The 24,220-nt window shown below is 47.0% G+C and overlaps 1 long non-coding RNA gene across 2 annotated transcripts; it reads left to right on the top strand.

Moving 5' to 3' along the window:
* The first annotated feature begins 347 nt into the window (after window positions 1–347).
* LOC133237721 (uncharacterized) lies at window positions 348–15,994 on the top strand. 2 transcript variants are annotated; one of them, XR_009733315.1, is made up of 4 exons: window positions 348–9,220; window positions 13,328–13,447; window positions 14,202–14,303; window positions 14,998–15,994. It is a non-coding gene; the product is annotated as an uncharacterized LOC133237721 (long non-coding RNA). The 2 variants fall into 2 exon arrangements; XR_009733314.1 differs by lacking the exon at window positions 13,328–13,447 and having other exon boundaries at window positions 354–9,220; window positions 14,998–15,336.
* The last annotated feature ends 8,226 nt before the right edge of the window (window positions 15,995–24,220 follow it).

Raw genomic sequence — 24,220 nt, 5'->3', positions numbered from 1 at the left:
TATTATGTGTGACAGACGAGGCCATTAACCATTCCGACTATTAAATCAGACTTCATTAAAAAAAATGGAAGTAACTGTAAATTGCCTTGGGTCACGATCGTTTAGAGTCGAGATACTGCAAAGAAAAACATTAGGGAGCTCACTACCATGATGAAGTTAATCAATTTGACATCCCTGGTGGGGCCACACACCCGGGAAGAGCTAGCTGCACGCTCCCCTCTCCCAGGGGTGGGCTCCCGGGTTGGCGGGGGTGGTGGTGGTGTCTCCAGCTCCTCCCCTCCCCAGAGCAGAGCCAGGAAGGCACAAAAATACCCTGAAAGTTTGGTGGTGGTGGTGGTGGGGGCGGGGCGGGGAATGGGAATTTCTTTTCCCAGAGAGGTTTTGCTAGTTTTCATTTCTGAAAAATTATCTAAATATATCAAATGTGATACCAAGTCATACATAATACATTTTTCATGCTTTTGCACCAAAAAGTGACTTTGGAGCTATAAGGAGCAGTGCTGTGTAAGTATGATGTGTCTCCCCCAGCCCCAAGCGAGGTGGGTGGCATCTCTGGACGTGCTAATTTTCGGACTTCATCTCCCTCCTCAAGGCCTGGCGTGGGCTTGTTGGTGGGTCACCAGGGGGCCCTGTGTGGGTGTACCTTGCCCTCCTTCCCTGAGTGCAGGTGGAAGGAAGGGCAGAGAGGGAGATGGAGCCAAGCGGGGCCTTTGAAGGGCAGAAGCAGGAGGAGCCCAGCCCTGCATCCCTTCTCGCTCAGGCCCTGCTGGTCCCAGAGAGACTGAAACCCCAAGCCTCCTCTGAGGGTGGGGAGGGTCAGTCATGGGGAGGGGGCCAGGGTTGTGGAGGGTCAGGGTGGAGCTAAGAAGGTCCGGAGCAGGGTGAGGGCCGAGTTGTGTCTAGGGTGAGTCCCCGGCCTTGGGCTGGCACCAGACGAGGAGAGCAGGCAGGGAACGCTCAAGGCCGCCCGGGCGGGGCTGGGGCTGTCAGGAGACGTGGCCTTGTCCACGCAGGCATTTCCTGGCTGGATAATTAGCCTCAGTCCATGCTGACTGTTTGGAGTGAACGTGCTGGTGATCACGGGGAGGCAGAGGTGGGAGGAGTGGGCATGTCAGCCATGGGGAGCTGGCCTGGCGTCCTGCCCTGCTCTCTTCCCCTTTCCGGCCATCCTACTATCTGGTGTGGGCTCCAGAGCCTTGTACCGGGCTTACCTTCTCCATGAAACCCTCCAGGCCCCAACTGGGCTGCACTTGGGGACCTTGCCCCCTCCCCAGAACTTGCCTCCCTGTTGGCGCCACCTGAAAACTGCGAAATCAAGTGCTTCCTGGCCAACAGGCCTCCTTCCATCTCTCCCCACCCCAGCACACCCGTCCCTTTCTTGTCCTCTGCTTAATCACTCTGGATCATTCCCAACAGCTCAGGGACGAGGCCGTGACCCCTTTTTGGCCTCAAGGGCCTTCAGCCGTATTCCCACCTGCCCCAGCCTCGCCTCCTTCCAACCTCCTTAGTCCTGTAGGTACCACTTCCTTTGCTTGGCTGTCTGGTCCTCTCTTTTCCACCCCAGGCAAATCCTCCTGTAAGTCCCAGCCCTAGGACACCTCCAGCTGGAAGCCCTCTCACATGTGCCACGGTTGGTGAGTCACAGCAGTGTCCGTCCCTCCCGCTCTTTCTCCTCACAACATTTACTTTTCAGTGTCAGTGAGAAGCCCTGTATAAGGGCTGAGAACTCGAAAGAGAGCAGGACAAGGTCTCTGCCTCGATGAAGCCGACACTCTGGGCAAGACCATCAATACATGCGAGATCAGGAAGAGTAAGTGCCATGATAAGGCCGGGTCAGGGGACAGGGAGTGATGGCATGTGATGGGGGAAGCCCTCCGGGGCAGAGGAATGTGAGCAGAGACCCGAAGGAAGTGAGGGAGCAGGTGTCCCAGCAGAGGGGCCGGAGGCCAGGAACCCGAGGTGGGCATGTGTCCCCACAGCACAGCTCTGTGGCCTGTTTTGCATCACGTTGCAGTTACTCAAGGCGGAGACCATCTCTTTGCTCTTGAATCCACCCAGGAGCCCAACTCTGTATCAGGCACAAGAGGGCCATTGGCACATGCCTGTAGGATGGCAGGTGAATGAATGCATGGACCAAGGGAGTGAAGAGTGAATTTTTGGACCTGTGCTGGACACTGTAGAGAGTCAGTCCCTGGGTGCCCCAGTAAAAGCAGAGCCTTTAGTTTCAGCCAAGTGCCCTGCATCCCAAGAACTCCATCCCTGGACACCCCTCTCTCCAGCTGGAAGCTGACCACCTGGGAGCTTCAAGGGAGCCTGGTCTGCCAGCACGGTCATTCTCCTTTCCTAACTGTGCCAACACTGAGAAGCAAAAGCGTGTGTTTAGGTAACATTCTGAGCATCAGGGGTTGAAGCTCTGTGGCTCTAGCAATAAGAGAGCATGGGTTTGAATATCTTCATTGTTTCTTTGTTTGATTCATTATCTTTTTTCGTTGTTGTTATTTGCTGCAAAGATGGCATTTCATACAGAGGAGAATCAGGCCTCAGACTCTTCTTTTGGTGAGAAGTTCAAAATGATGGTCTTTAAAACCGTTAGCCTGGCGCAGGCAAAATCTAAACGATTCTCTCCATAGCATCTTAATCATGCCTGGCCCTGTGGTGGCTGACGGTCAACGATCCCAGGCTTGTCGCAGCAGACACTTTGTCCAGCTGTGGCCGGGGAGCTGGCTCCTGGGTGTGGCTGAGCCTGTGCCCCCTTCTCTCACTGTCCTTCCTGCGAGCCATTCACCATACACCCTGGGACCCTGGAGAGCAGCACCGTTGCCAACCGTGGTGATTTCAGTGGTGTTTTTCCTTCCTGGAGACCAGGACCTGTTTGACGTCCGTCCATAGAGTTTCTCCCATGTGCTCCTGGACTGTTTCCTCCCAGGCCGCTCCCTGCGGAGGAGTGAGTCACTAGAGCTGTCTGCAGAGGGGCTGGGGGCAGGGGGCTGGCTTCTAGGGGCTGTGGGTCCCCTCATTGTTTTCTTTGGCTCTTTGCTCATGGCTCAGTGAAAGCCAAGTTCTGTTCTGGCCTGGTGCCGTCTAAGCAGAGGCCGAGCTTGGCAGGCCTCTGGTTTTCTCTGGCATCAGAGGTGCTTTCCACAGTTTTCTGCCCTGAAAGGGCCGCCCTCTTTGGAGAAGATATCCTGCTCGAACACCGACCACCAGGAGAGGGCGCCCAAGGAGTCGCCGGGTATCCTGTCTGCCAGCGCTGGAACTCCCAGTCCCTCATCTGTCGGACCCCAGCCCTGCGAGCCAGAGATGATAGCCTGTAGCTGAAACCCTGCCCTTCACAAGCTGGGTAGTCTTTGCAAATCACATCTCCTGCAGGGTCCCCAGCTTCTTTGTCTGTTAAATGGGGATGAAAAAGAAAAAAATTTAAAACCGCTGCTCCGTCTCTCCTGACAGTCAGCGAGGGGATGAGAAAACTTTAAACAGAGAGGTAGTGAAAAATATTTAAGTCAACATTAATTTTTTAAGCAATAAAGAGAAATCAGGAGAGAAGTGTTAGTAATTAACCAAAAAATATCAGCCACATTTTTTTCTTCTGCCATGCTATATACTCAGTTGATGGAAAAAGAGAACACATTAAAAATGTTTACTTGTGGAATCAAGAGAAAGCAAACCACTGAATTATTGAATCAAGCCTGTCATCATTGGTCCTTGACCCTTCCATGTCTTCCCTATGGCACGAAGGCATCTTCACGCAGAAACACTGGCCACTCCTGGGTCCTTGCTTCAAGTCCTGACCTTGCCTCTTATTCAGAGGTGGCCTGCAGCTCTGAGGGAGATAGTTCTCCTCTCTCTTCAGTGTCTCAGGGACTTCCAAGTTGAGCGCAGGGTTGCCTTACTTCGTGGCTTCCTCATCTGTTGCCCTCCTGAGCATCCAAGCACAGTCAGGACAGCAGAATTAGAACAGGCGTTCACAAGGTGGCGACAGGGAGGTGGCAGACTTTAACAAGCTCACCCTCCTGTTCTCCAGGACTGTTTCAAGCTGGCTTCAGTCTCAACTTTCCTATGTGACCCCCTACCTGAGCATCTGATGACCAAGCATCCTGCCCCAAGAAGAGGGCAGAACAGCCATCAGATGGGCACTGGCCTCCAAGCCTTCCAGCCTCATCTACACGACCTCCCCCACCTCCTGTGATGGTGGATGGTGGCTCACCCGAAGCCTCACTCCAGTAGTTCACAGCTCCATCCTTGCATCTCTTTCTCTCGGATCTAAATGCTTTGTCTCTTTGTGAAAGAAAACCTTTCCTCAACTCCTTGCCCTTCTGCTCTCATTCGCAGTTGAGCTTGTCAAGAGACGCATCTGCACACCCTTCGGGTCCCTCAGCTCACTCCGGGTGGGTCTCTGACCCTGACCCTGACCCTGAACATGCTCTCTCGGCACTGCCTTGTGGAGCTCTCCCAGGACCTGTGTGTTGCCAAATCTATGGGACAAAATTAAACATCCATCAGCCTTGGGATCAGCTACCCACTCCAGCATTCTGGCCTGGAGAATTCCATGGACCGAGGAGCCTGGCGGGCTACAGTCCATGGGGTCGCAAAGGGTCAGACATGACTGAGTGACTTTCATTCATTTCAGTCTCGCCCTCTGAGTCCCTTTTTCATGTTCGTTTCCATTATGGTTGTCACAGAACGATCAGGGCAGTTCCCGGGCTATACAATATGACCTTGTGGTTTATGAGGGCAGTTGTCTCTTGATCTTACCTTTTCTCTTGCTCACATCCTCCCCGGAAGGCTTCTGTAGAGAAGAGGGCACCTGCCGTCCTGGACTGGCCCCGTGGCAGTCATACAGTAAGTCACCAACCGGGGTGCTGTGCCGGACTCCAGTTGTTTAGTAGACGGATAGATGTGATCACTGACCTAGAGCCAGACATCCTGGAATGTGAAGTCAAATGGGCCTTAGAAAGCATCACTACGAACAAAGCTAGTGGAGATGATGGAATTCCAGTTGAGCTATTCCAAATCCTGAAAGATGATGCTGTGAAAGTGCTGCACTCAATATACCAGCAAATTTGGAAAACTCAGCAGTGGCCACAGAACTGGAAAAGGTCAGTTTTCATTCCAATCCCAAAGAAAGGCAATGCCAAAGAATGCTCAAACTACTGCACAATTGCACTCATCTCACATGCTAGTAAAGTAATGCTCAAAATTCTCCAAGCCAGGCTTCAGCAATATGTGAACCGTGAACTTCCTGATGTTCAAGCTGGTTTTAGAAAAGGCAGAGGAACCAGAGATCAAATTGCCAACATCTGCTGCATCATAGAAAAAGCAAGAGAGTTCCAGAAAAACATCTATTCCTGCTTTATTGACTATGCCAAAGCCTTTGACTGTGTGGATCACAATAAACTGTGGACAATTCTTCAAGAATGGGAATACCAGACCACCTGACCTGCCTCTTGAGAAATTTGTATGCAGGTCAGGAAGCAACAGTTAAAACTGGACATGGAACAACAGACTGGTTCCAAATAGAAAAAGGAGTTCGTCAAGGCTATATATCGTCACCCTGCTTATTTAACTTATAAGCAGAGTACCTCATGAGAAACACTGGACTGGAAGAAACACAAACTGGAATCAAGATTGCTGGGAGAAATATCAATAACCTCAGATCTGCAGATGACACCACCCTTATGGCAGAAAGTGAAGAGGAACTCAAGAGCCTCTTGATGAAAGTAAAAGTGGAGAGTGAAAAAGTTGGCTTAAAGCTCAACATTCAGAAAACGAAGATCATGGCATCCGGTCCCACCACTTCATGGGAAATAAATGGGGAAACAGTGGAAACAGTGTCAGACTTTATTTTTCTGGGCTCCAAAATCACTACAGATGGTGACTGCATCCATGAAATTAAAAGACGCTTACTCCTTGGAAGGAAAGTTACGACCAACCTAGATAGCATATTGAAAAGCAGAGACATTACTTTGCCAACAAAGGTCCGTCTAGTCAAGGCTATGGTTTTTCCTGTGGTCATGTATGGATGTGAGAGTTGGACTGTGAAGAAGGCTGAGTGCCAAAGAATTGATGCTTTTGAACTGTGGTGTTGGAGAAGACTCTTGAGAGTCCCTTGGCCTGCAAGGAGATCCAACCAGTCCATTCTGAAGGAGATCAGCCCTAGGATTTCCTTGGAAGGAATGATGCTGAAGCTGAAACTCCAGTACTTTGGCCACCTCATGTGACGAGTTGACTCACTGGAAAAGACTCTGATGCTGGGAGGGATTGGGGGCAGGAGGAGAAGGGGACGACAGAGGATGAGATGGCTGGATGGCATCACTGACTCGATGGACGTGAGTCTCAGTGAATTCCGGGAGTTGGTGATAGACAGGGAGGCCTGGCGTGCTGCGATTCATGGGGTCGCAAAGAGTCGGACACGACTGAGCGACTGATCTGATTTGATCTGATCTAGGGTAAAACAGGCCACTTCTTCCGTTACTCTCTCCCTTCACCCTTCACAAGGCACTCCAGGCTATTCAGGCAACAGTGAATTTCTTACCCAGGAGTCAGGAGAGCTTCTAGAGTTAACAAGCACCAGGCCCGAGATCTAAGCTCTGGCTACTCTGCACTTCCCCTTGAAGCTCACTAGGGGAGACACCCAAAGACTCATGCCCATAAAATAAAGCCATGAAAAGATGCTGCATCTCACTGCTAGTAAAAGAAAATGCAAATTAAAATCTCAGGGAGACACCATTTCATTTTGCTTGGCAAAAAATTTAAAGGTTGATGATACCAAGTGTAGGCAACTATGTGGAGAGTTCAAAGTTCTACAGATGGGAGGATCCATCAGTAGAACCACTTTGGAGGGAAGTCTAGTGACTGTCTGAAGACTTGAAGATGCTCCTCCCCCATGACTCAGGCATCCTACTTCTAAGATTATGCTTCAGAAGAGCGTGAGAGCCTCATTGTTACAAGAATCTTCTTACAAGGTCATTCCTAACATTAAAAAAAATGCAAAGCAACCAGAAAATTAATTTTTAAAATTGTGGCCTATTTTTATAGAAGTTAAAATGAATGAACTGCAGCCACAGGGATCAACACGATATAAGCAAAGGCAAATGGTGGAGTGGAAAGAAGTGAGTAAGGAATGTCCAGTATGATTTCACTGGGAAAAAGTTTTAGGACCTGAAAATCAATACTGTAAGATATGTATGGATGCACACGTGGGTATTAAGAGTATAAAATACTCATGGGAATGATAACACAACCTTATGATGGTGGTTTCTTCTGAAGAAAGGGGAACAATGTGCAGGAAACTTCAACTCATCTCCTGTTTTATTTCTTAAAAGTAAAACATCTGAAGCAAAAATGGCTTAGTGTTAAATTTGATAAAGCCAAATAGTATGTACATTTTAATACTCTACCCTTGTCTGTATGCTTGATATGTTTTCCAATAGGTTCAATCAATTAATGAAAAAAACTACTTAGGCCTCCCCAAGGGAAGGGGACATGAAGGCTCCCTCTCACTCCAGATGGTCCAGACTTTGCATCCACCACTGGCCTCCCTTCTTCAAGACACTTAGGTGAAAAACTCTAAAGCACAATGTGGAAAATTCTACTCGCCCCCCGGGCCAAGCTTGTCTCCAGAGTCAATACCACATCGTGCATCTGAGCCTTTGGTCTGGGTAGTGGTCCAGCTTCAGTCTGACATGAGGAATTATGGTGTTTCGGAGCCAGACCGACTGGGTCTGAATGCTGTTTCTGCCACTTACCTGAGGGGCCTTGGATGAATTACTCCAATTCTTTGTGCCACAGGATGGAGGGAGCATGGGTGGAGGAGAGGGTGGCCCAGGCAGCTGGCAAGGTGAACAGGGGCAGCTCCGCGGGGCTGGTGACTCTCGTCTTGTGTGGAAATCTGCTGCTTCCTACAGAGTGATCAGTGCTTATTTACACACGGCAATAGGAAATGGCAACATTCTGTCCACTCACCCCAAACCACATAGGGCACTGAGTTATTCTAGCCTCAGTTCTTTCTGTTTCAGTTCTAACATGAGTGGGATGGAGGAGAGGCAGTCCCACTTAGAGCAAATTTGCTGTGGATGGCAGCAGACCCTTGGATGGAGCAGAAAAGAAACCAAAGTTTCCTCAGTCACAGACCAGCCGAGAGGCCCTGCCTCTGTGAAAATGCTTGCCTGGGTTTGCCTTTTTATACCAAGCCTTTATGGAAACACGGCCACCACCTGTCTGCCGAGTTGTCCAGAGTAGCCAGGAAACCCTTGGACTTCCAGGTTTCTGCTTCTCAGAGTTACAGCCACATCTCAGTGGCCCCCACAGCCCGAAGGGACCACACAGACTTCTCCATCCTGTTGGCCTTATCTGCCTCTAGGTGCTTTCACATGCGAGGCCTTCTGTGACCCTTACAGTTGGTGCTGAGATGGGGGGCTGTGGACGGTTCTGGGTTGGTTCGGGTCCTCCCCTAATTCATATGTTGAAGTCCTACTTCCCGGCACCACAGAACATGACCTCCTTTGGAAATGGAGTCATTACAGATGTAATGAATTAGGTTGAGGTCACTAGGGTGGACTCCTTATACAAATGACTGATGCTCTTACCAAAAAAGGAAACTGGAGACAGATTCACATACACACACACACAACACGAAGAATGCTATGTGAAGATGAAGGCAGAGGTCAGAGTGATGCATTTACAAGGGGAGAAACATCAAAATTTGCCAGCAAACCGCCAGAAGCTAGGGGAGAGGCAAGGAACAGAAATTGTCTCACAGCCGTTAAAATGAACCGACTCAGTCGATACCTTGACCTTGGACGTTCAGCCTTGAGAACAAACAGAGAATACATTTCTGTTGTTTAAATCCCCATCTGTGGTTACTTTGTCTTGGCAGTCCTAGCAAACCACTACAGGGACAAACCTTCCCACTTACGATTGAGGCACCGAGGACCCCCGCGAGCCAGCTCAAGGCTGCACGGCTACTCAGAAAACTGGGCTAACATTTGGTTTCTCGGCTGGTGTCGCAGGCTGGTTTGACACTTTATCTGAGAGACTCAGTGACTTCATCAGGCCCTGGGAATATAAACATATCGCAATTTATTCTCCTATTAGGCATGACAGGTTTCAACTACTTTCTGGGTGGTCTGTTCCTGAGTTAGATCTGGATAGTGTTTGGGGAAAACAATGCTTTCTCTTATCACTGGCACAAGATCATCTAAGAAGCCATCTAAGAAGCCAGGTGAGTGTCCTGGGACCCGTCACAGACTGCAGCCTTCAGATACACCGTCAGCCTGCTGGGTAATCACAACGAGTCTGGCACGTTTGGCTGCTTTGTTTATGGCATCCGTGGCATTCTGGCACAGGCTTGGCTTTCTGATCCAGGCGTCCCTGCTACTTTGTACACTTGGGTGTGGATGATTCACCTTTCTTTGGGAGCAACCCCTCTCTTCCCTGTGACTCTGCTAAGCTGGTTCCCACACTGTGCTCTGAGACTCTTGGCTGGAGTTTGGGGATTGAGCAATTGGGAGGGTATAGAAGTGGGCAGGACAGTGGTCATGAGTCAGGAGGTGTGCGACATGGCTCACCATCCGTAACTGGGTGACTTTGGCTGAGCTATTTCCCCTCCTGGGCTCAGTTTTCCCACCAGTAAGTTGAAGAGATTGACTGTGAGGTTTAGCTCTTTTCAACCTGGTAGGAGCCTGGAGACCAGCAAAGATGCCAAGAGTGGGGTTGGCTTACCAGTTCTTTCCTGGTGTTTTTCAACCTCCCACCTAAAGCGATGGGTTTTTCTGCAGCCTGAGCCTGTGTGGGAGGCAAATGTCAAGCATCTGGAAGCTCAGCTTGGTCTTATCATTTTTCCCATGCTCACCAGGCCCTCTGACCAGCAGATATGGGTCTTAGGTACAAAATACAAGAAACGTGATTTAATTATTAATTTGTACAACTTAATTGTCACAGAACTATTAAAACAAAAGTCTGTTGGGTTGATGCTTTTTAAAAAATGTCTTTGATTTTGGAAATGTGGAGACTTATAGGGTCAGGGAGTCTTCAGATGGCCTTCTGCTCTAAAACCCTATGATCTCAACCCTGCCTGGAGTGGTGGTCCTGGTCTCAGTGGTCCAGGTGGATGGTAACCCCAGCATCTGTGACTCATCTCTGAGGCTGTCAATGGCAGTGCCCGTAACTTCCCTCCTTTCCCTGGTCAGGTCACATCTTTCCTCTTCAGACTATAATCGAAGGTCATTTGATATAAGAGGATTTCCATCTCCAACTTGCTAGCGGTTGCCAACACCATCCTTGGCAAGTTTTGTCTCTGTCTTCGTGTTGAGAAGGCCTTTTGTGTATGTCTTTGTGTTGGAGGTGGTGTAACTTTCCTATAATGTGTGAAACTTCTCAAGTTTCAGGGCAGAGTTATCAGAGCCCACAGCTCAGTCTGGGGCCATGGATTCTTCCAGCCCACGGCCAGGAACTCTGCCTTTGGCTCTGCAGTGTCACTTTCAGTGATGAAACGTTTCTGAGCGTGAATCAGGGATGGCAGCACAGCCAGAGAGGGGCAGCCAGAAAGCACCCCAGATCTGGTGACGCCCTGAGCAGTGCTCCTCTCACAGCCCACTTAGCACGGGAGCCCTGTAAGAGGTGGGCTCAGAGGCAGGGCAGCTTTAAGGTGCCTAATAACAAAATGTAACCTTAGTAGGGGGAGAGAAGTACTTTCCTTAGCTCAGAAGATGGGCAAAGGAGCAGCAGGGTCAAGGTCAACCTCAGAAGCAAGTGGAGAGGTCAGCTGAAGGCCTGGGCTGGAATCACTTAGGTGATTCTCCTAAGACGAGTCCTGGTAGAAAATAGGTGGGGCATGGAGAATCATAAAATCACAGACATTGCTACTCTCTATCCATTTCCCCCTTTTCCTCTAATAATAGAATTCCCATTCCTTTTTTTGAAGTTAGATACTTGGCTGCCCCAAAATAAAAACTACATTTCCCTGTCTCCCAGTCTATGTAAATAAGTTCTAGCCAATGAGATGCAAGCGAAAGTGGAGACTTATTCTCAAAGAGGTATTCCCTTTTCCTTCTTGTTCCCTGGAGAGCAGAAGTGATGGCTGGTATTGCAACAGCAATCTTGGTCCTTGAAGTGGTTGTGTAGGCTGCCCTGATGGGACCACAAGCTGGCGCATGCTTCTTCTCAGCGCTGTTGGGTGCCATACTGGCCAGTCCTCCTGCCTGTGGGCTTTTGTGTGAGACACCAATAGTTTCTACTTTGTTTAAGTTTCTGTGGGGTCTCTGTCACTGAATTCCAAAATGACAAAGAAGACTTTAGTTTTTTTGGTAATTCTGCTTACCTTTAGGTGCTGGTCTGCCATGGACAGGTCTCCAACATTCGTTAAATCTTCCTTGTTTTAGCAAAGAGAGAGCACAACTCATTCAGGCTCAGGCCCTTGGCAAGCGCCAGTATCTAACTGTAATCTATGGAGATTGTTTTGTTTCTATGGTATTTATTTTTAGGTTACCATTTACTTAAGGTAAATGATACTGCTTTTCCATTTACAATAGTGGCATGAGGTCACTTTCCTTTTTGAATAATTTACTTAAGCAAAAACAATTGAGTCAGTTTAAAAGATATTAAGTGACTAAGAGCACAGGTTATGTCAGCCATGGCAGAAATCGGGGAGCTGGCTGGAGGAAGACTAAAGCTTGGAAAACAAGGGTATAGATTTTGCTGCTTCAGAAAGAATTATATAAACACTTCTTCCTCCAATATTTTATGGTTCTTATTTGGATGATTCACAGTATCCCTGTAATGGAGTTTCCTAATTCCTCAAGGCAATAATTTAGTAAACACTCCCACAGACCAAGCATAGTAGTTAAAGCGTCTGAGGGCTGAAGCCAAACTCCTTGAGTTCACATCTTGGTTCCTGCAATTACTAGCTGTGTGACCTTGGGCAAATTACTATCCTGCTTTGTGCTCAACATCTCACCTGTAAAATGGAGTTGATGATGTTGATGATGCTGTTTGGAGGATTAAATGGCACACTGTATGTAAAATCCTGAGCTGAGTATCTGGCCTCCATTAAGAGGCAATAAATGGCACTGTTACTATTATCGGTATGTCTAACTTGAACACATCAAAAGTCAGTGTTGAAAGCTTTACGTTAAGGCCTGGGAGTTGAATAACTCTGTCCTGATGCTCAAGAAGTTATACATTTTAAAGGGAAGGTTTATCTCAATTTTTCTACTAACGCTCCTTTTCTGTTCTAGGATCCAATTCAAGACACCACATTGCATTAATCTTCACATTTACCTTAGTTACCTCCAATCTGTGGTAGGCTCCTACTCTCTCCTTGTCTTTCATGACCTTGACACTGTGTAGGAGTGCTGGTCTGATATTTTGCAGAATTTCCTGCAATTTGGATTAGTCTAAAGCTTTCTCAGGATTAGATCCTAGGGAGGCCTGGGGCTTCCCTGGTGGCTCAGTGGTAAAAAATCTGCCTGCCAATGTAGGCGATACAAGTTTGATCCCTGGGTTGGGGAGATTCCTTGGAGAAGGAAATGGCATCCCACTCCAGTATTCTTACCTGGGAAATCCCATGGACAGAGGAGCCTGCTGGGCTACAGTCAATGGGGTTGCAAAAGAGTCAGACATGACAGCGACTAAATAACAACTTGGGAAGGACTACCGCCGAGGTGACATGTCCTCACTGTATCATTTCAGAGGGTACGTGGTGCCAACGTGTCTTATTACTGGTGATGTTGACTTTGAGCAATTTGTTCTAGGGCTGCCTGAAGGTTTCTCCACTATACTGTTAGTCTTTTTCTCATTTTAAACTGTTTGTTAACCGAGAGTCTACATCCAGCCCATACTCAGAGAGAGAAAAATTAAAGTCCCCTTCCTGGCGGGAGAAGTGTTTAAGAATTTGTGAACATATTCCACTACAGGAATTAATAAATATTTGAAGAAGATATTTTGAAGGCACACCCTGTGTTTTCTTAAGCCTTCACCCATTTTTTTCAGCGTTCGTTGCTGAATCTTGCCTGCAACCGTTGTTACTGAAATGTCTCACGGTGGTTTTCCGTTTTCTTCTTTTGTTCTACACTGATTAGTTGGAATTCTTAGGAGGGAGAAATTGTCTCATCCTCCACCCATTTATTTAGTCAGCAACTGATTTATATTACTATGGGACAAAGCATATTTATTTTGTTAGTTGGGATATAATTCAAAACTAATGTATTAGGAGCCCTTCCAGGGTCTTGTGTCTTTTGGGAAGCCCCCATAATTTTTTTTTTTTTTTTTTTGAGCACTTCCTTATTTCACAAGATGCTCAGAACTTCATCTTTTATTTCTTCTGCCTTAGGCCTGGAATGAACCATTTCTCCAAGGGGTCCTGTTCCTTTCAAACCAAGATCTGGACACGAGGTGCACTCATTGCTATGAGGATGTCATTGTTTCTAAGTCAGTGAATAGATTTGGGAATGTATGTATGTACACTAACTTTTGTGAACACATCTATTTCTCTCTCTTTCCCATCATCCTAATAAATGAGTTTCTACTGATGTCCAACACTAATTCAGTGTGACAGGAATCAACCTGTTCATTTTAGCCTTCCTCTCTTGCTTATTTGTAACTTCATTTTCCAATAATGAGAAATCTAACTCTCAGGACTAATATAAATAGAGATGACAGAAAAAAGTCAGTGAATGTAAAGGTATACCAATAGAAATGATCCAATCTGAAGAAGAAAGAGAGGGGAAAAAAAAAGATTTTAAAACATGAACAAAGTCTCCAGGATCTCTAGGGCAATATCAAAAATTCTTGTATAAATGTCTCAGAGGAAGAAGAAAGAAAGAATATTTCAAAAAATATTTGAAGAAATAATGACTGAAAATTTTCTATATTTAGTAAAAGACATAAATTTGGAGATTTACCCTAGAGTAGCCCACGTAGGACAAAGGCAAAGAATATCACATCTAGGTTCGTTAGAGTTAAAACTGGACATAAAGAGAAATTCAAAAGAGAATTTCACGTGCCAGAGAACAACACGTGGCATACTGGACAGCAATAATTTTAACATCCACCAAGTTTTTAAGAGAAAACATGGAGGCTAGAAAATAGTGGAAAAACATCTTTAAAGTGTCAAGAGAAAGAACTGTCAGCTCAAAATTCTATATCCAGTAAATATATCCTGTAAAGTAGAAGGCAAAGTAGATGTTCTTTTACATTGCCTACAGAGCTTCACTGGAAGAAAGACAAAGCAATTTCTTCAGGCTGAACGGAAGCTATACCAGAGGGAAGCTTGAACTGCCTGGAAGGATTAAAGAACGTTAGCAGTGGTAAATATCTGGGTAATATATAAAACTGTTTTTTCTCTCCATTTCTTTGAAATATTTATGACTCTTTAAAAAGAAATTATAATATTGCTGACAGATTACAGGTATGTAGCTGTAATGCACACGGCAGCAACAGTGAAAAGTGCTGTGCGTGGAGTAGTATGAGGGATAAATGGAACAATACAGCTGCAAATTTTCTGCATTTTTATATGAAATGGTACAATAATAACAGTGTGAAAAATCAAGGATGTAGAGTGTAATCCCTAGTGTAACCTTTAAAAATGATGTAAATAGTTCTAGTTAAAAGGCCAAGATGTACATAAAATAATTCTAAAATATATTTTAAATAGTCTAAACTAGGAGGGAGAGGGGAAGAGAGGAACAGAAAACCAAGAAACAGATAACAAATAATAAAATGGTAGATCTAATTCCAATCTTATCATTAATTTAATTAAATGTTAATGGACTAAGCCCTCACAATAGTAATTCTCATTATCATTAATGTCATTATGACTTAGACTGTAAAAGAATGGGACCATCCTTTGATTTGACTCCTCTTTCAGATTATCATTCAACCCCTGAGCATCTAGGGTATGGCTGTGAATTATCTGCTCCTCTTAGGAGAAACATACTGACTGAAGCCACCCACCCAGGCCAGGCACCATAGTAACCATTTGCGTGCGTTATTTTACGACAGGAGGTCTTAGTAAAGAACATGGACCTAACAAGCCATCATCAGCTGAAAGAACTTGGGAAAGGTCAAAAGGAGACACCACATGTCCTACCACCTCCCAGAATCCTTCTCCCTGGCATCCATCTTGGCTGAGCAGTGTGTGAGCCCCCAGGAAGAACCCTGAGTCAGAATAACTGGCCAAAGACAACCCGGAAAGTAATCCTATCACCATAAAACCCAAGACTTTGAGCCACGTGGCAGAGCAGCTCTCCTGGTTTCCCTTACCCTCTAGCTCTCTGCCCAGGTGTCCCTTCCCAATAAAGTCTTGTGTTTTATTAACTCGAGTGTCTCCTCAGATAATTCATTTCCGAGTGTTAGACAAGAGTCCACTCTTGGGCCCTGGGAGAGGTCTCCCTTAATGCAACACTGCTTTTGGAAAAACCTTCCTTGTCTCCTCAACAGGCAGGAGACTCTGATGAGAACATTTCTACGCTCTTTCCATCTCTGCTGTGTTCCCAGGCCTGAGCTCACTTTGGAAGCTTTCAGTATGGTCTTAATCACACATGTGGTGGCCCAGAAGCAGGCCCTGGGAGAGGGTACTGCTGCTGCTGCTAAGTCATTTCAGTCGTGTCTGACTCTGTGCGACCCCATAGACGGCAGCCCACCAGGCTCCCCCGTCCCTGGGATTCTCCAGGCAAGAACACTGGAGTGGGTTGCCATTTCCTTCTCCAATGCATGAAAGTGAAAAGTGAAAGTGAAGTCACTCAGTTGTGTCCGACCCTCAGCGACCCCATGGACTGCAGCCTTCCAGGCTCCTCCGTCCATGGGATTTTCCAGGCAAGAGTACTGGAGTGGGGTGCCATTGCCTTCTCCGGGGAGAGGGTACAGTGATCACTGAATCCATCCTGATAAATACCCCCATTTCTCTTAACAGAAATCTCTCATCTGAGATTAATTTTTAAGCAGTTTTTTTTTTAAGGTAATTTATATGCACACTATGTGTGCAGATACCATGCAAAAAGGTTTGCAATGAAAAGTCTACCTCCCTCCGATCCTGGGTCCCTGATCAGTGAGCACACAGTTTTTATGCGTTCAGCCTGAAGCCCCTCTTGCGGGACTGGAGGGGGTTGTGGGTGCTGACAGAGACACCAGCAGTGGGAGCAGTTGGATTTTACATTCTTCTCTGTTCAAGCAGATGTCTGCCTCATGTTCTTTTTTTAGCATTAAAAGCAACTTCCTGGAATCTATGTCCTCACCACGGGCAAGCAATAGTATTCCAGAAAGCTTGTTTTTATGGAGGAAAATCTAGCTAAGGTTGGAGGGCTGGTCCTGCCAGCTTTATAAAATACAGAATTTGAGGAAAATACAGATTAACAGGAAAAGTTCTTCATAATTGAGAATTGAAGGGGTGGGAGAGGGGAAGTATACCTAGAAATAGTCTCTGCTGGTTAAATTTAGGAATTTGGAAAACACAAAAGCCATCAGTAAAACACTATTTGATATTCAAATGGTTTGAGATAGTTTCTCTTCAAAGGACAAGAAGTGGAGTGGAAAAGTGAAAAGGTTGTGGAATCTAAAAGAATTGGTTTCATCTTCCTTATGCCATTAATAGCTTTGGCAACTCCCTGAACCTGTCTAAGCCTCAGTCTTGCCAAGTGATCCTGATACATGGCAAATATTCAATAAATACAGTTTTCCTACTCAGTTCTCCCCTCTCCCTGTGTTTTGGGGTTTTCTAATTACCTAACACTGTGTAACAAACCATCCCAAGGCTCAGTGGATTAAAATAACAAGACATTAATTTTGCTTAGTGTGAAAGCCTTTTCTGCTATGACTTGCATCTAACGAACAGAATACGGCAAGCATGATGGGAGGCTACTTGCGATGTTGCTTGCTCCATTTTCACTCTGTTGCCTTCTTGGCTTGCACGAAGTAAGCCACCACATGACGTGAAGCCCGCCTGTCCAGGAACTGAAGGCAATAATTCCATAGGCCTCAAGGAACCAAGTCTTGCTAGCAACCCCCTGAACGAGCTTGGAGGTGTAGCCTCCCCAGTGGCACCTCACGATGCCAGCCAATGTCTTGATCACAGCCCTTGAAAGACTCTGACACAGAGAACTCAGCCAAGCCATGCCCAAACCCCTGATCTACAGATGCTGTGGAAAAATAGGTGTTTCAAGCCACAAAGTTATGGGGTAATTTGTTGTGCACTAATAGATCACTAATATCTCAAGAATCTGCAGTATGGGGAGGACTTGGAGATAGCTCATCCCTCTTCGACTTGTCAGCTGGTTGGGTGTGGACTCTGGGAACGGAAAGCATGTGAAGGCTCCTTCCTCCCTCCCTCCCACCCTCCCTGATGCTGGCTCTGGGTTGAGACTCTGGGTTGTTGACTGAAACACATGCGTGGCCTTTCTAGGAGGCCCAGGCTTCCAAGAGAGTGAGAGAGAGAGAGAGAGAGAGGGAGAGGCGGAAGACGTCACATTTTCTAACCCAGCCTCAGAAATCAAACAGCATCACTTCCTCTGGATTCCATTCATTAGAAGAAAGATTCTAAAGTGAAGAAAAGGAGGGGAATTAGACCCTATCTTCTGTAAGAAGATTGACCAAGAATTTGGACAAGCCGGCAGGATCAGAACTATTGCCGTAGCCGTTTTCTGAAAATGCGATCTTCATGCTTGGGGCACTCAGTCTTCCTGGTTTTTTCAGGTGTCCCCTCTGTCATGCTTTGCCTTATTCTCATTGGTCCCCTTTAGAAGTAACTGGCTAAGAGATTTCAGAAAAGCCTGTTTCCTGAACTGTTCCACTTCCCAGGGATTCAACGTGGCCAGAGGCTCTATCTGACATAGGAAGCTCCCCGGACTTGGTCCCCCGCTTTGCTTTTCCTTTGAAGACACAACCAGGTGATGTGCAAAGCATACCGGGGTCACTCATAACTGTGACAAGGGGACAACTGTGAAGCTGGTCGGCTCACTGGAAAGCCACCAGCTTGGTGACTCTCTGCATGAGCAAACCTGCAAAAGCAGCACTTCTGAGAATTTTCTGGAATTCTTGGGGAGTGAGAAATGAAGCAGGGGAGGGATAAGAGAGGGAGGAGAGACAGAAAATCAGAGAGAGAGCAGGCATAAATCCAGACAGACGAGTGGGATAAGAATACAGAAAGAGTAAAGGGATGGAAAACACGAGATGTAAGAAAGCAGTGGCCCAGGCCTACCCGGAATAAGGAAGTGAGGACTAATGCTGTTTTTTAAAAAAAGATTTATTTTTATTGAGATATACTTTACATACCACACAATCCACTTGCTTAAATTGTGCAACTCAATGTTTTTTAGTATATTCACAGAGTTGTGCAACTATGACCATAGTCAATTTTAGGGCATTTTCATTACCCCCGAAAGAAAGCTTGTATCCATCGGCTGTTACTCTCCATCTCCCTCCAACCTCTCAGCCACAGGTTGCCACCCATATACTGTCTATCTCAGACAGATTTGCCTGTTCTAGACATTCCACATAAATGAAATCATACAATATGTGGCTTTTGTAATTGGCTTTTTTCACTGAGCATAATGATTGCATGATTCATTCATGTCTGGAGCATGTATCAGTTCTTCATTCCTTTTAATGGCTGGATAATGTTTCATTGCCTTGATATACCTCATTTTACTTAACCATTCATCAGGTGATGCTCTTTTAGGCTGTTGTATTTTTTGGCTATTACAAATATGCTGATATAAACTTTCACATACGGGTTTTTATGTGGTCATATGCGTTCATTTCTCTTGGATCTATATGAGTGGAATGGCTGGGTCATATGGTAAGTAACTCTGTGTTTAGCATTTTGAGAAGCTGATAAATTGTTTCCCAGAGCAGCTGCACCATTTTACATTCCAACTAGCAATGTATGAAGGCTCCAATTTCTTCACATCTTTGCCACATCCTCTGTCGTTACGATTCTAGCCATACTTGTGGGTGTGAAGTGGTATTTCATTTTGGCTTTTATTTGCATCTTCCTGATGGTTGGTGATGCTGAGCATCTTTTCATGTTCTTATTGGCTATTATAAATCTTTGAAGAAATGTCTAGTCACATCCCTTGCTCACTTTTTATTTGGGTTATTTATCTTTTAATTGTTGAGTTGTAAGAGTTCTCTATATATTCTGGACACAACTGCCTTATCATATATGCAATTTACAAATATTCTTTCCTATTCTGTGAGTGCTTTTTCCATTTTTTCAATGATATTGTTTGCATCACAAAGTTAGTAATTTTGATGAAGTCTATTTAATCAATATTTTCTTTTGTTACTGGTGCTTTTGGTGTCATAGCTAAGAAAGTTTTGTTCAGCCCAAGACCCCAAGGCCATGAAGATTTACTCCTGTGTTTTTTGTCTTTAAGCATTTTATTGTTTTTGCTCTTACATTTAAGTCTTTGATCCATTTTGAGTGAATTTTTGTGTATGTGTAAAGAAGGGATTTAACTTCATTCTTTTGCTTGTGGTAATCCATAGCACTATTTTCTTTTAAATGATAAACCTTATAGATCAACTTTTAATATACTGTTTTCCTGGACTAAGAAAGAGACAGTAGGACCCACTTTCCCTGAAGTTCAACCCTATTTTAAACATGAGATTTCTATGACCACTGCCACGTCTTCACTCTCTACACGTGTGTAATGTGAATTTAGAAATGTGGATACATTTTCTAAGATAAATATGTAGAAGGGTCTTAGTTATTTCATTTGTTTTTTAAAAAAGGACTGCACTAGGATAGTGATTCTCAACCCTGGCTGCTCGTTAGAAATAAAAATCTTTTACGAGCTTTTCAAGGGCTTCCCACGTGGTGCGGTGGTAAAGAATCTGCCTGCCAATGCAGGAGATGCAAGAAATGCAAATTTGATCGCTGGGTCGGGAAGATTCCATAGAGAAGGAAATAGCAACCCATTCCAGTATTCTTGCCTGGGAAATTCCATGGCCAGAGGAGCCTGGAGGGCTATAGTCTGTGGGGTCGCAAGGTGTCGGACATGACTGAGCACGCACACATGCAGGAACTTTCAAAGTCCCCATGACCAAGTCCTGTGCTCAGCTACCGTGATTTGCTTGGTCTGGAAAAACAAGTGTTTTTCCGAGTGTCTCAGGTGATTCAGTTGTACAGCCAGGACCGCAACTCCTGCCCTAGAACTGCTCTTCAGAACTATTGTTCTGTGGGTTTTGGCAGTTCTGAATAGCATAAGCCTGACAGAATATCGTTCTCTTAACCCATGCGAGTTCTGTCACCTGCTACCCACACTGGGGAACACTCCACGAATAGTGGATGTCTCTCTGGGGTTTGGCAGAGCAGGTATCTGCCCACCTTTTCCAAGGTGGTAGTGTTTCCGCCTGGTCCCTAAATGTCTTCAGTAGCCTGGAGGGCACTTCTGAAATGGTGCAGACTGATGACCACTGTTTATGGGGCCAGCCTCACCCTTGCTGCTCCCTCTCCCCAAATGCTCTGTCCTTCCCCTTTTCTCCACCTGCTTCCTCCTACTCTCCCGCTCTGATCGCAGCTTAAACATCACTTCCTCAAAGAAGCCTTTCTTCCTCCCCTTTCTTTTCGACCCCCCTTATATGTCCCCAGAGCGTCACATTTCTTGGCCTGTGTCCCAACTGGGATTAATTATGGGTGCAATTATTTCACTGAAACATGGAAGGTTAGACTAGCTCCCCGAGGGCCCACATTGGACACTGGTCAGACTGCCGTCTGCTTTGAACGACTTCTCCTCAACTCCATCCATGAAGTCGTGTTAGGACTCGTGGTCTCATCCTGATCTCAGCTACTGTCAGGCCCAGGGGTGAGCACTTTGACTCAGGCTGGACCCAGCGATTCCTTCCTTCATCTGATAACAGACTGCGGAAGGTGGGAACCCGAGGGGGAGCTGGGAACAAAGATTCAGCTCTAAGAAGCTTTCTGCCAGGAACAGAAGAGGCACAGCGCTGTTTCCCTTTGCCCTGCGGTGTGTCTTGTGCTGGAACAGCGCCCCCAGTGGTGCCGGGCACGTGGTGAACGCATGTGAAACGTTTCTCTTTGCCCTGCGGTGTGTCTTGTGCTGGAACAGCGCCCCCAGTGGCCTGGCACGTGGTGAACGCATGTGAGAAGCGTACAGAGTGAACGTGAAGTGGGCGGGCTTCCGTCCTCCAGTGAGTTCCAAACACACGCTTTGTGAGGGGTATTGGTGGCTGGGGGATGGGGAGAGTGAAAGATGTGGACCAGAGTACGGTCAAGATTCTATGGCAGAAAGATGCCAAAGGTGGCTGGTAACGTGGAAAGCGTTCTGGGTCCTGTCTTTTGCTTCCTGGCGCCCTCAGCACTCGCTCGCACCTCCTGTCTTCCAGCTTCTGCGCCGCCATTACCTAGTCTCACCCACCACCCTCTCTGGACCTTCTTTCTTCAAGTCACATCCCACTGGAGGGCTCACTGACACCCCAGGTGGAAGGCTTCCTTCCTCTGGCATGACTCACACTGCCACTGCCACGCCACACTCTTTCTTTGTTAGTGTCTGACTTCCCCACTCTGCTGGGAGCTCTGGAAGGACAGGGACCGGTCCCTGACACCCCGCAGCCCCTAGGGCCTGCTTGCTCAGGAGCTGCCTCCTGGACCGGGTTACCTGCTGTGGAAGGTGCCAAGGAGAAGGAGGGGAGGTGACTGGGAACTGTTTCTACTGGCCTTCACTTCTGTCATCCACCTTCTTCCCAGTGTTTAAGTTTTTGTTTTGCTTTTTTCCTTCTCCTAGACTCTTAGTCAGTTTACAGTTTTATTAGGGATAAACCAGCCAACCTGGGATGGTGGTGTGTCTGTGTGGACCTGACACAGTTAGGGCCTGTTCTCCAAAGTGCACTCGTTCCCTGGGACCCCAGGGTCTCAGGAAGGGGGAGTCTCCCCCATGTCCTTCTCCTCCTCCCTCTCCATTCAACCCCCATCTCTGTGCTCTCATATGCAGGTGGCAGTGAAACCATGGTTTCTCTTGGGAAAAGGAGTGTCAGTTACTGATTAAGAAACTTTTCATGCCTGGGGCTCCTGGACAGTCAATTAGTCCATAATTCCCCAAACCACCAAAATCCCTCCTCATTTTTCTAAACTCCTCCTTTCAAATGGGCTAAGCATTGGTGACTTTCTTTTCAGTTTCCATAGTGGAGCAGTTTACCCAGGTTTCACTGATGCACATGGGCATGGGGTTTGATCTTGGGGAGAGGAGGCAGTGGGACTCACTTATCATCCAGATAATAAGGGAGGTGGCTGCGATCTGGGCAGGGCCTCCTAGGCTGAGTTGTGAGAAATTCTACTGGCTCCATGGTGGTGTTTGGTGGGAGGGGCGGGGGAAGGGGTGTCCAAGGTTGTTTTGAAGTTGTACGACAGTACTGAGTATACATGCTGGGGCATTTTCCTGGGGACTGGTCAGTGGTTTTCATCAGTTTCTTTAAGAAGTTGAGAAGCCTGGTCTGAATTCTCTCTTGAGGTCTCTTCTGCTTGCTGCTGCTGTTGCTGCTAAGTCGCTTCAGTCGTGTCCGACTCCGTGCGACCCCATAGACGGCAGCCCACCAGGCTCCCCCGTCCCTGGGATTCTCCAGGCAAGAACACCAGAGTGGGTTGCCATTTCCTTCTCCAATGCATGAAAGTGAAAAGTCAAAGCGAAGTCACTCAGTCGTGTCCAACTCCCAGGCTTCTGCAATTTTGAAACAGTAGTCTCAAGAGACCCAGGAGTGGAGATACAGGCAGGGCCTGATTCCCTGAGGCCACCTGGTGGTGCTGGGGTGCATAGCATCCTTTGGGCAATGGGAAAATCCCTGGGCTGACGTCCAGCTGGACAAGTCCTAAGAGAGGGTCGGGAAAGGAGGTTTTGGAATCTCAGTGCATCTGCCTTCCCCTTCAGAGGGCTGAGAACAGCGCTGGTCCAAAGCTGGAAGGAAAGGCCTGGGCGATCGGATCACCTCCTCCCCACCCACCTGCTCTGCACTCAGCTTCCTCTGCGGCCCCTTGGAAGGGATCTTGGGAGTCCAGACTCAGGAACCAAGTGAGCCTGGGTCTAGTCGGGTGAGAGGGTGTGCCAAGAGAGGCCTTGGGTGGGAGGGCAGTAGTTCCAGGCTTAAGTGGGGATGGAAGGGCTGAGCAACCCTGACCCTGACTTTAGAATAAAGGCTGAGCTCTGCATCTTTCAGGGGACTGCCCTTGAACTAATGATTTCACTCCACTTCTATCCTGAGAGGCAGGCACTGTTTACAACCAGTTCAAAGATGCAGAAACTGAGGCCCCAAGAGGTGACATGATTTGCTAGAGACCACACAAAGACCACACAGACAGTTGTGGAGCCAGTCTCCCCGGTGGAGGTCAACACTCTGTCTTCTCAGTATCCCTGACTCCTCTCTTGGTACCCACAGCTTGGGTTGACTGAGGCCAGGAGCCTGGACTGGCTTTGCATGTTTCTGATGAAGGATGTTCAGGTCGGAAAGGCCAAGAGTTCTACTTTCTTCAGTTCTTTTTGCCAGGCAGCCAGTCAGTAGGATCCACTGCTAGGGGCCTTGGCCAGGGCAGAGCAGGAAACTGTGGTCCTTTCTGAAGCTGGAAGGTAGCTGCTTTAGGACAATCCAAAGCAAGGAATAATCCTACCTGTTGTAGGAAAATTCTACAGCAACAGGGTTTATCACCCCAGCTTGAATATATTATAAGAATACAATAGGAGCCAGGAAAGGCTGAATCCTGTGCTGCTGCTGCTAAGTCACTTCAGTCGTGTCCAACTCTGTGTGACCCCATAGACGGCAGCCCACCCGGCTCCCCCATCCCTGGGATTCTCCAGGCAAGAATACTGGAGCGGGTTGCCATTTCCTTCTCCAATGCAAGAAAGTGAAAAGTGAAAGTGAAGTCTCTCAGTCGTGTCCGACTCTTAGCGACCTCATGGACTGCAGCCTACCAGGCTCCTCCGCCCATGAGATTTTCCAGGCAAGAGTACTGGAGTGGGTTGCCATTGCCTTCTCCGCTGAATCCTGTGACATGTTACTGAAGCTAAGTCAAGCTGGAGTTGGGAGGAAGGCATCACAGAGTCCTCTGCCTTCTCAGCTCAGAGGCCATTTCCTTTGCCCACTGGAAACCTTCCATCTTCTCTTCTCATGCACAGAATTCACTTCCTCTTTGCACTTGACGTTCTCTATTGTGTGTGCCCATTTGCTTGTCTGCAGCCCTCTTAGGCTCTGAGTGTCTGAGGGTGGGACCGTGTTGGTTCCG

The sequence above is a fragment of the Bos javanicus genome, chromosome 24, assembly GCF_032452875.1.
Source record: "Bos javanicus breed banteng chromosome 24, ARS-OSU_banteng_1.0, whole genome shotgun sequence".
Classification (NCBI taxonomy): domain Eukaryota; kingdom Metazoa; phylum Chordata; class Mammalia; order Artiodactyla; family Bovidae; genus Bos; species Bos javanicus.
The sequence above is the reverse complement of the archived record's forward strand: the minus strand, read 5'-3'. Positions and strand labels throughout refer to the sequence as shown.